At 46.6% G+C, this 11348-nt stretch overlaps 1 protein-coding gene across 2 annotated transcripts in view; it reads right to left on the bottom strand.

The window, feature by feature from the left end:
* The window catches only part of RGS17 (regulator of G protein signaling 17), a 66955-nt gene extending 63389 nt beyond the window's left edge, over positions 1-3566 (bottom strand). The window contains exon 1 of one of the 2 annotated variants that reach the window (XM_075267650.1): positions 3476-3566. The gene's annotated coding sequence lies outside the window, so the exon portion shown is untranslated. The remainder of the gene's footprint in view (positions 1-3475) is intronic. The other variant, XM_075267649.1, reaches the window with a different exon arrangement.
* Positions 3567-11348: the final 7782 nt, after the last annotated feature.

Consider the following 11348-nt stretch of genomic DNA (forward strand, 5'->3'; position numbering starts at 1 on the left):
TTTATTGATGACTTATCCTGAGGACAGAAGTGAATGGGACAAGACTGTAATTACAGGAAACAAAACGGCGTGCAATGTAAACAGTAAAGAGGTCACGGCACTTGCACAAGCACTATGGCTCTTTGTAATAGCTGATCAATGGTGGTCCTCACCAATCATAACCTATCATGAGGATAGGTAAAAATTTAAAAAACAAACTGGACAACCCCTTTAATTAAAGGAATCATGGCTGCGGCCACATGGAGCTTCCTAGCAAAGCAGACTGGGTGGGCAATACAATTAGCAGGCATATAGGTTATGATTTACACCCACTGACGGATACTACTTTAAGCATCTTTTGTATAGGGTCTGACTGATGATAGATTCCCTTCAAGGGTCTCCATCATCAGGTTTAGGCTGATCTATCTGAGGGCAAAGACAGAGACCCTGATTTCAGCGCTGTCACGTCTCACTATAAAGTCATATTTGTCAGGAGCAGTGTGAGCCAAGTGACGTCTAAATGATATGCATGTTGTCTCCAGTCTATTTTATTCATTTTTTTTAATGTAGATTGGGAGCCCCATATAGGGATCACAATGTACATTTTCCCTATCAGTATGTCTTTGTAGAATGGGAGGAAATCCACGCAAACACAGGGAGAACATACAAACTCCTTGCAGATGTTGCTCCTGGCGGGATTCAATCCCAGGACTCCAGTGCTGCAAGGCTGAGGTGCTAACCGCTGATCCACTGTGTTGCCACGGTCCACTTTATTTATAAGCCAGCGCTAACTCTGCCCACTCACCACTGAGCGCACAAGTTGTGTGCTTTGATTCAGTAGTCTTTAGTAGTAGTCCTTTAGTTTATGACCACATGTAGCAAAATCCAACTAAGATCTAGTTCACACGGGGCAAGTTGGCAGCGGATTTTGACGTGGAATCCGCCTCAAAATCCACTGCACCCATTGACTTCAATGGGAGCCGCTCGCTTCTTTTTTCTGCTAGCTAGTAGAGGAAAAAAGAAGCGAGCTACTCTATCTTGCAGCGGATTCTGCGACTGAATCAGCCGCGGCGTCCGCAGAGCGAGGCTCCGGCCCATTCATTTGGGCCTAATCCATCGCGGAATGCCGTGACGGGATGTCAGTGTACTGAATGTGTACACGCAGAACTCCGTGTGAACTAACCCTAAGGGGGTATTCACACTTGCGCCCGTGTCCGCCCGCCGGGTCTCCGTCCTATTCCCCAGAGAAACTGCATTGGGGACGGCTTCCCAGCGGTTAGTTTTAAAACCCATTCATTTGAATAAGGTTTAAAAGCAAACCGCCGATGTCCGTATGCAGCCTTTTTTTTGGCACGGACACAAAGTCCGACATGTCCAACTTTATGTCTGTGCAAAAAAAACGGTTTCCCGTGGAGAGGCTGCATACGGACACCAGCGGTTTGCTTTAAAAACCCATTGAAATGAATGGGTTTTAAAACTGATCGCCAAGAAGCCGTCTCCAATACAGTTTCTCTGGGGAAGAGTACGAAGACCCGGCAGGTGGACACGGGGCACAAGTGTGGACGCCGCCTAAAAAAATGCAGCCGATAAATTGCAGCGAAAATGCATTTAGTTTGTTCATTATGTCTTGGCTGAAATTTTCTCTGCAGGTCCCTTATTAAATCTATAGTGAAAACGCTTGTGTTTCTGATGCTAAAGTTGCATATCGCATTATTCAAAAATTCACATGTTTTTGAAAACAGCTTTTTTCTGCAGCTGTTTTTTGTGGATAACATTAATCCGAATCTCATTCACTTTGCTAGTACTGTAAAATGCAGCATTATTTTCTGCTGCGCTTCTGCATCAGGCAAAAACGCTGCATTTTCACAACTTGTGGCCTCAGTCTTCGTGTACATAGGGAGAAAGCTGTCAATCAATGGCAGAACAAGAGGAAGAGCCGGCAGATGATACATCCTGAGAACTCCTACCTTACAGTGTTCAGCGTGGGCTGTACCCCACAAAACGTGATTTTCTCATACTATACCATACTGCCTGGTAAATGAGGGAGCATGTCACCACATTATGCTGTCCCCAACATAAACTTAATAGCAGATCCCTTTCTTAGTATGGCAATTGATGTGCCACAATTTACCCTTTAAACCATATTATTTTTTTAGATTTACATTACGTTCAGTCTGCTGGAGCAGTTGCTAATCTGAATAGACAAGTAAATTGGTCTGCTCAATTCGCTATTCTGCAGGTTTATCTAATATCCCGTCTCATAGAATACAATGAAAGAACCAGTTTGTCCAAGTCAACCCTCAAATAATGATTTTTTTTACCCAATATACTTGAATGACAGAGAAACCGTAAATCACCACTTACATTCTGAGGACTTCACCATCCTATATAAACTGTGTGCATGTATAGGTATATAATTTATACGTCTTCGTGAATGTATTTCACCCCGATTTACAACGAATTCATGTACAATCCTCAATTCACCCAGCTAAAAAATATCCTATTTATGGCTTTCATCTATAATGGATCCCTGATAAAATGTGACAACATGCCTGGAATCAAAGGCTTCTTACAATGTATCAAAGATCTATGGTGTAGAAGGGAGGTAGATCAGATCTCCAGCTCATTCCTTAAGAGGATGCGGCGTCCATAGAACGCAAATCACTATGTAATTAGTAAACATCTATCAATATTTACATACTGTACGCTCAATGTGCAATGATCAGACAGGGATTTGCCAACATAGTGTAGTAGATCCAGTAGGCGTTCCTTCACTTTAATTGCAATGCATTACAGAAGACATAAATATTATGCATCTCTCCTCCCCCGGCTCACTAGGATACACTAGGAAATCGACAATGACCTTAATTCACCGTCAGAGCCCTGCAATATATACAGATTATTGATCGCCCTGTATATTATAAAGGAGGTGGACATCCTTCTAGTGTATAGAAAGCGATATGGCACACACTATATACATATATACAGTATATATAGATCCACATCATTTGGAAGCTTTTCCTCCTGGATTCCCGCCTCCCTTCCTTGCTTCTTCTCCCCTCTCCTCCTCCTCTTCCACCTCCACCGCCTCCAGTTCTCACGTTTTGATAATGTTTCCTGATGAGGGGGATTCTTAGCCCCCTCCCATATCTGTTGCAGCTGCTGCTAGTATCTACTCTTCATCCATCCCTGGCCGCTGCCGCCGCTGCTGCTGCTGCTGGTGTGATGCTGGGAAGGCAAATCCGGCTACTGCACCAGCAGACAAATGCACAATCCAGATGTCACAGTGAACACATAGACTCCAGCCATAGCAATGGGGAGATACCTGTTACATAGCAGCCTATGCAGTAGGATGGGGCCACTACCATAACACTGCAGTGACATGCTGCCATTTGCTGCCTCTGAGGTGATTCTTGCCATGGCTGATGCCAGCTTTCTAGCATGAGGAGACACACAAGTGATGGCAAGGTGGACGAGGATTGTATGGAGGTCTTACCCACTGCCTGTGGATGCGGCTGCTGCTCGTAGCTGTCCGGGACAGGCTCTTCTCCTCTCTAGCCGAGATGTATTCTTGCCATCCGCCCAACTTCAGCACCCAGCCGGCAGAAATAGAGGAAGAGAGGAAAGAGAGAGAAGCATAGAAGATAGAGGGAGTGATAGAGTGTGAGAGAGAAGCTGAGGGAGGGGGGAAAGAGAGGACCATTTACGTTGTGCGCCTGCGTGACCAAGCAGCAGGGGAGCAGCAGAACATCCTTTGCTAGAAGGTTACAACCATTTCTACATGAATATCAGGGAAGGGAGAGGAAGGCATAGCAGGCAATAAACACAACTTCATTCATGTCATGACAATAACCAGACCATAACAATGTGCATTATACTGAGAGGGTCACAAGGAAGGAAAGCTGCTGCTACTATTGGGCTTATGTATAGCCTCCCCTAATATCTTCTACCTGATCTCCATCATCTACCAGTATGGCTGTCCACCATTTTATTGAGAGATCGGATGTGTTTTATTCATGGTGTGGCCATATTCAATAATGTAACTGAGAATAAGTCTTGTACAAAGAAGAGAATGTTTTATTTCAGCAAACACCCCACCTTGTATGTGTGCAAATAGTCCCAAACCACATAGGGTTAACAGCAGTCTCACCCTCGCAGATCTACTTCAATTATCCAGCAGAGCTGAGAGGGTTACAACTGGTTTATTCCCCCCCTGTCCCAGTGATCTGTGAGACTCCAAAATATATGGCAGGTCACAAAGCAAGAACTGCTGCTAAAATACATACAATACCTTGTCATATGCAGCACTGAACAAAAACTAACAGGTCTAGGCACATGTAGTGTTATATACTATAACTATGTTCTATCCCGACTGCTGCTGTATACACAGATCTAGATACCGTCCTGACTGGTGCTATATACAGAGATCTAGGTACTGTCATGACTGCTGCTGTATACAGAGATCTAGGTACTGTCATGACTGCTGCTATATACAGAGATCTAGATACCGTCCTGACTGGTGCTATATACAGAGATGTAGATACCGTCCTGACTGCTGTTATATACAGAGATCTAGATACAGTCCTGACTGGTGCTATATACAGAGAGCTAGGTACTGTCATGACTGCTGCTGTATACAGAGATCTAGGTACTATCCCAACTGCTGCTGTATACAGAGATCTAGATACCGTTCTGACTGCTGCTATATACAGAGATGTAGATACCGTCCTGACTGCTGTTATATACAGAGATCTAGATACCGTCCTGACTGCTGCTATATACAGAGATCTAGGTACTGTCATGACTGCTGCTATATACAGAGATCTAGGTACTATCCCAACTGCTGCTGTATACACAGATCTAGATACCGTCCTGACTGGTGCTATATACGGAGATCTAGGTACTGTCATGACTGCTGCTGTATACAGAGATCTAGATACCGTCCTGACTGCTGCTATATACAGAAATCTAGATACCGTCCTGACTGGTGCTATATACAGAGATCTAGATACCGTTCTGACTGGTGCTATATACAGAGATCTAGGTACTGCCCTGACTGCTGCTATATACAGAGATCTAGATACCGTCCTGACTGGTGCTATATACAGAGAACTAGATACCGTCCTGACTGGTGCTATATACAGAGATCTAGGTACTGTCATGACTTCTGCTATATACTGAGATCTAGGCACTGTCCTGACCACTGCTATAATCAAATCAAAGAAGCTATATTGGCACGTCCGAATAGATATTTGGCATTGCCAGAGCAAGTAAAGTGTGTGCGTGTGTGTGTGGGGGGGGGTGATTTGGGTTATAATAGTCTTTGGGGTCTCATCTTCCTCTTAGTTGGTGGCAGGCTGACACCTATTGGGCAGCGATCTCCACAGTCGACTCCTCTTCTCCCAGTAGGATGTAGAATTTCCTCTCCTCATCATCCAATCAGATTAAAACAAGTCAGAACAGCTCTATTGGTGCATAAGGGAATGGTTGGTATGGTGGGGGGGGGGGTCTAGGACATGTGGGAGTGGGTAATGGGGGGGGCAGAAATGTCTGGGGGTGAATGGGTGATTAGTGGGTATAACAGTCCATGGGGTTTCTTCTTCCCCTCATTTGGTGACAGCTGGACACGTATTGGGCAGCGATCTCCACAGTGGCCTCTTCTCCCAGTAGGATGTAGAGTTTCCTCTTCTCGTCTGTGGATGTGAAGTCAGGGATGTGGGCAGAGAGTCTTTAGAAGTAGAAGGCCCTCACAGCTGAGTATTTGGTGCAGTGTAGCAGGAACTGTGCCTCGTCTTCTAGGGCCCTTTGGTCAGTGTTAGCACAGTCTGTTCTCCCGTGGCTTATACGTCTGCCTGTGTCGTCCCGTCTCCATCTCCAGGCTGTGGGCGCTCAGTCTGTACTGGCTCAGTGCCTGTCTTTGTTTGGGGCGGGGTGTTTTTTCCAGGTAGGTGGCCATGGTGTAGTCCCTTTGCAGTGAATGGTACACTGTGAGTTTCTTGGAGTTATTTATTGCGCTTCTCCATTCCTCGATGTACTGCTCTTTGTCACTCTCAATGGCCCCTTTTATTTGAGCCTTGTTCAGGGCATGTTGGGGGTTTGGTTTGGCAGATGGCTTATGCTTGGTTGGGGGGCGTCGGGTTTGCACAGGGCTCTGTGACGCAGCCAGGCTTGGTGGTGGTAAAAACCGGGGCTGCTTCCCTGTATGTGTGTCCAGAATGATAGTGCCCTCTTCTGCATGGTGAGCAATATGGGGAGCCTGTCTAGCTCTTCCTGGCATCCCATGTTGGAGGTGCTGCGATGGACATGGAGGAGGTACTTGCAGAACTCTAGGTGAAAGGTCTCTGTTGGGCTGGAATCCCACTTTGACTGGTCTGGGTAGGTGGCTGCGCCCCAAACCTCACTGCCATAGAGAAGGATTGGAGCGATGACGGCGTCAAATATCTTCAGCCAGACACTCACCGGTGGTTTGAGGTGGTACAGCTGTCTTCTGATGGCGTAGAAGGTTCTGCAGGCTTTTCCTTTCAGGGTTTCTTTTGCTGCTTTGAACCTCAGTGATTGGTTGAGCTCCAGCTCCAGGTAGGTGTAGCTGCTGGTTTTCTCCAGGGTGGGGGCTTTATTGTGGCCCTTCTTCTGAAATACCATGACTTTGGTCTTCTTGTGGTTGATGGGTAGAGCCCATGTGGTGCTGAATTTTTCCAGTACTGTCTGGCTGTCTTGGAGGTCTTTCTCGGTAGTGGACAGAAGTAGGAGGTCGTCGGCATATAGCAGGAACTTCACCTTGCAGTCGTTCAGGGTGAGGCCTGGTGTTGGTGAGGCCTCTAGGACTGTAGCCAGTTTATTGATGTAGATGTTGAAGAGCGTTGGGCTCAGGCTACAGTCCTGTCTGACCCCTCGGGCCTGTTGGAAATATGCTGTCCTTTTCCCGTTCACCTTCACACTGCACTGGTTTCCAGTGTAGGAGCTCTTGATGACATCATAAGTTCTTCCTCCTATTCCTCTCTCTAGGAGTTTCAGGAGCAGACCCGGGTGCCACACTGAGTCAAACGCCTTCTTAAAGTCTACGAAGCAGGCAAATATTTTGCCTCTGTTGGTGTTGTGGACGTGGGTCTTGATGAGGCTGTGCAGGGTGTCCTCTTGCTGAGGACCTCGTATTGTGTGAGGAAGGTGAGGATTCTGTTATTGATTGTTGAATAGAGATAAGCAAGTTGTGAAATATTCAAGATTCGATATTCATTTCGAGTAGAGCCTCAGTATTCAACTACTTGATCGAATATCGAATCCCATTATAGTCTATGGGAAAATGCTCGTTTCAGGGGAAACCACTATTCGACTAAAGAAGAGTCACCAAGTCCACGAGTAGCAGGAGGAGAGTGTTTAGGAGGAGCGCTGTGCAGTTAAAGTGCACGGACCCCATTATAGTCTATGGGGTCCGTGTGCTTTAACTACACAGCGCTTGCAGTTGCGCTGATATTCCATTCGGGGGGTCCTCCTGCGGACTCCCTCCGGACGGGAGGCAAACGCTAATGTGAACCGTCCTGCAGAACCAGCATTGATTAGCTGAATGCTATACACTGCTTGTGTTTATGCAGGAGCTTACTTTTTCTCATAGGAATGCATTGACCAGCGTTGATTGGCCAGTGTACAGCATTCAGCCAGTCAACGCTGGTTCTGCCGGAGGCTCATCTGTGAGAAGGCGGAGTATAAGATCGGGCCACAGCAGTCTCCATTGTGGCCCAATCTTAGACTCCGCCTCCTCACAGACGAGCCTCCGGCAGAACCAGCGTTGATTGGCTGAATGCTGTACACTGGCCAGTCAACGCTGGTCAATGTATTCCTATGAGAAAAAGTAAGCTCCCTCATAACCGCAAACTGCCAGCTCTCCCAACTACCAAAGACGAGCCTGTGGCAAATCAACGCTGCTTCTGCAGCAGGCTCGTCCTTGCTAGTCGGGAGAGCTGGCAGCTTGCGTTTATGTGGGAGCTGACTTTTTCTCATAGGAATGCATTGACCAGCATTGATTGACCAGTGTACAGCATTCGGCCAATCAACGCTGGTTCTGCCAGAGGCTCGTCTGTGAGGAGGCAGAGTCTAAGATCGGGACACAGCAATCTCCATTGTGGTCCAATCTTAGACTCCGCCTCCTCACAGACGAGCCTTGGGCAGAACCAGCGTTGATTGGTCGAATGCTGTACACTGGCCAATCAACGCTGGTCAATGCATTCCTATGAGAAAAAGTCAGCTCCCACATAAGCGCAAGCTGCCAGCTCTCCCGACTAGCAAGGACGAGCCTGCTTTTTCTGAATCGAATCTTTACTTCGAATAGTGATAGTATTCAAACAAGTACGAGTATTTTGAATACCGTAGTAATCGTTCGAATACCTACTCGGTCGAATACTACTCGCTCATCTCTACTGTTGAACAGTTTCCCCAGCGTGCTGCTGACGTAGATCCCTCTGTAGTTGTTGGGGTCGTATCGGTCTCCATTATTGTAGATGGGGGTTATGAGGCCTTTGTTCCAATCTTGAGGGAATGTCCAGTGTTGAGGACGAGGGTGAATAGTTTTGGCAGTGCCATATGTATGTTCGGGGGAGCTGTATTTGATCACCTCTGGTAGGATGCCGTTGGGACCACTGGCCTTTTTGCCTTTCAGCAGGGCGATTCTTTCCTGTATATCTTTTATGGTGATTGGTGAGTCCAGAAGGTTCTGGAAGTCCTTGATGACTTTCTCCATATCCCACAGTTTGCTGATTATCTGTTGCTGTTCTGAGGTTAGGTCTTCTTCAGGGATATTTTTGTAGAGGTCTCTGAAGTACCGTATATACTCAAGTATAAGCCGAGTTTTTCAGCACAGTTTTTGTGCTGAAAAAGTGCTCCTCGGCTCATATTCAGGTCATTACAGTAGCAGGCCAGGATAGCAGACCCCGCCCCCCCACCGCTCCATCACACGCCAGGTGACGTGGCCACGTAAGCTCAGTCCCGTACCTGGCGTGTGTCCGATTCCTGGCTTTTAATGTACAGCATCGCCACGCTCCTGGCAGGAGCGTGGCGATGCTGTGGGCCCCAGCACCCGCCCCGGTGTCTGGATGCCGGGTCCAGATGCCGGGTCTGTAAATGTAATGGCGCCACTCTGCAGACCGGTCACCATAGAAACCGGCACCTCCACTGTAATGCTTACAGCAGAGATGCTGAAGCTTATGTCTGCGATTTCCAATTGTAGGCATAAGCTTCGGCATCTCCGCTGTAAGTGTTACAGTGGAGGTGCTCTCGGGAGATGTCCTCCCCCCTTCGGCCTGCCCCATACCTTTAAAGTTGCAGGCCGGCTCCTGCGCAGCGAGCTCGCAGGAGCTGACCTGTTCCGACGACAGCCGGGAGCCTAATGAAGGCTCCCAGGCCTGTCATCGCTATAGTACTATAGAAATACAGTACATATATACTATAGATATACATAGACCAGCCGTAACAGTAACGTAGAGAATCTCCCATAGACAGCAATACACTTGTATTGCCGTCTGTGGGACTTGCAATCAAATGACTGCAGGTTCAAGTCCCCCAGGGGGGGCTAAAAAAAACAGTAAAAAAAAAAAAAGTTTAAAAAAAATATAATAAATAAAAGTTCTAAATCACTGCTTTCCCTAGAATACATATAAAGGCGGGTTCACAGCACCTGATCTCGGTTATACAGGTTTCCGTTTTCTGTCGGCAGAAGACATTCAGTGTCTGTCGGTGAGTGTCTTCTCACAAAACCGTTTTTTGGTTTTTTTTACCGGACACAAAATCCTGCATGTCCAACTAAAAAAACCCAAAAAACTTTTTGCTGCGGAGAGCAGAAGACGCTTACCGGCGGACACTTTTCAAACCCATGAATGTTTCTCGGGCAGGAAACGGAAACCTGCATAACGGAGATTGGGCGCTGGTGTGAACCTGCTCTCAAAGTAGAAAATGACTGTGAAACACAAACACATTAGGTATCCCTGTGTCTGACAGTGCCCGGTCTACTGAATATAGGGTACCTGCAGTGCTTCTATTCCGTCGGGAAAGGGTTAATAGGAGCTCTGCAGATACCCTATATTCAGCCAGACTGAGTTCCAAGTGGGGGTAAAAAACCCAGTCCTCAAGCTCAAGGAAGGGGCAGACAGACAACCAAAACACCGCATCCCCTTCCCCAGCATCTACTGCACCCAAGAACTCGGCCATTTTAATTTTTGAAATTTTCCAGTAGCTGTTGCATTTCTTCCCTAGGCTTATACTCGAGTCAATAAGTTTTCCCAGTTTTTTTGTGGTAAAATTAGGGGGGTCGGCTTATATTCGGGTCGGCTTATACTCAAGTATATACGGTAGTTGTTCCGAATATTGCCGTTTTGTATATGGAGGGAGTTTTTCTTGGGCTTTGTGCCCATATGGTGCCAGGTCTCCCAGAATGAGCTGTCCTTGAGGGAGTCCTCGAGTTGCTCCATTTTGTGAGAGAGGTACCTCTGTTTCTTGTCTATCTAGGTACCGTCCTGACTGCTGCTGTATACACAGATCTAGTTAACATCCTGACTGCTGCTATATACAGAGATCTAGGTACTGTCCTGACCGCTGCTATATACTAAGATCTAGGTACCGTCCTGACTGCTGTTATATACTGAGATCTAGGCACCGTCCTGACCGCCACTATATATGGAGATCTAGGTACCGTCCTGACTGCTGCTATATACAGAGATCTAGGAACTGTCCTGACCGCTGCTACAGTGGGGCAAAAAAGTATTTAGTCAGTCACCAATAGTGCAAGTTCCACCACTTAAAAAGATGAGAGGCGTCTGTAATTTACATCATAGGTAGACCTCAACTATGAGAGACAAAATGAGAAAACAAATCCAGAAAATCACATTGTCTGATTTTGTAAGAATTTATTTGCAAATTATGGTGGAAAATAAGTATTTGGTCACCTACAAGCAATCAAGATTTCTGGCTCTCACAGACCTGTAACTTCTTCTTTAAGAGTCTCCTCTTTCCTCCACTCATTACCTGTAGTAATGGCACCTGTTTAAACTTGTTATCAGTATAAAAAGACACCTGTGCACACCCTCAAACAGTCAGACTCCAAACTCCACTATGGTGAAGACCAAAGAGCTGTCAAAGGACACCAGAAACAAAATTGTAGCCCTGCACCAGGCTGGGAAGACTGAATCTGCAATAGGCAACCAGCTTGGATTGAAGAAATCAACTGTGGGAGCAATAATTAGAAAATGGAAGACATACAAGACCACTGATAATCTCCCTCGATCTGGGGCTCCACGCAAAATCTCACCCCGTGGGGTCAAAATGATCACAAGAACGGTGAGCAAAAATCCCAGAACAACGCGGGGGGACCTAGTGAATGAACTGCA

The sequence above is a fragment of the Leptodactylus fuscus genome, chromosome 3, assembly GCF_031893055.1.
Source record: "Leptodactylus fuscus isolate aLepFus1 chromosome 3, aLepFus1.hap2, whole genome shotgun sequence".
NCBI classification, from domain to species: domain Eukaryota; kingdom Metazoa; phylum Chordata; class Amphibia; order Anura; family Leptodactylidae; genus Leptodactylus; species Leptodactylus fuscus.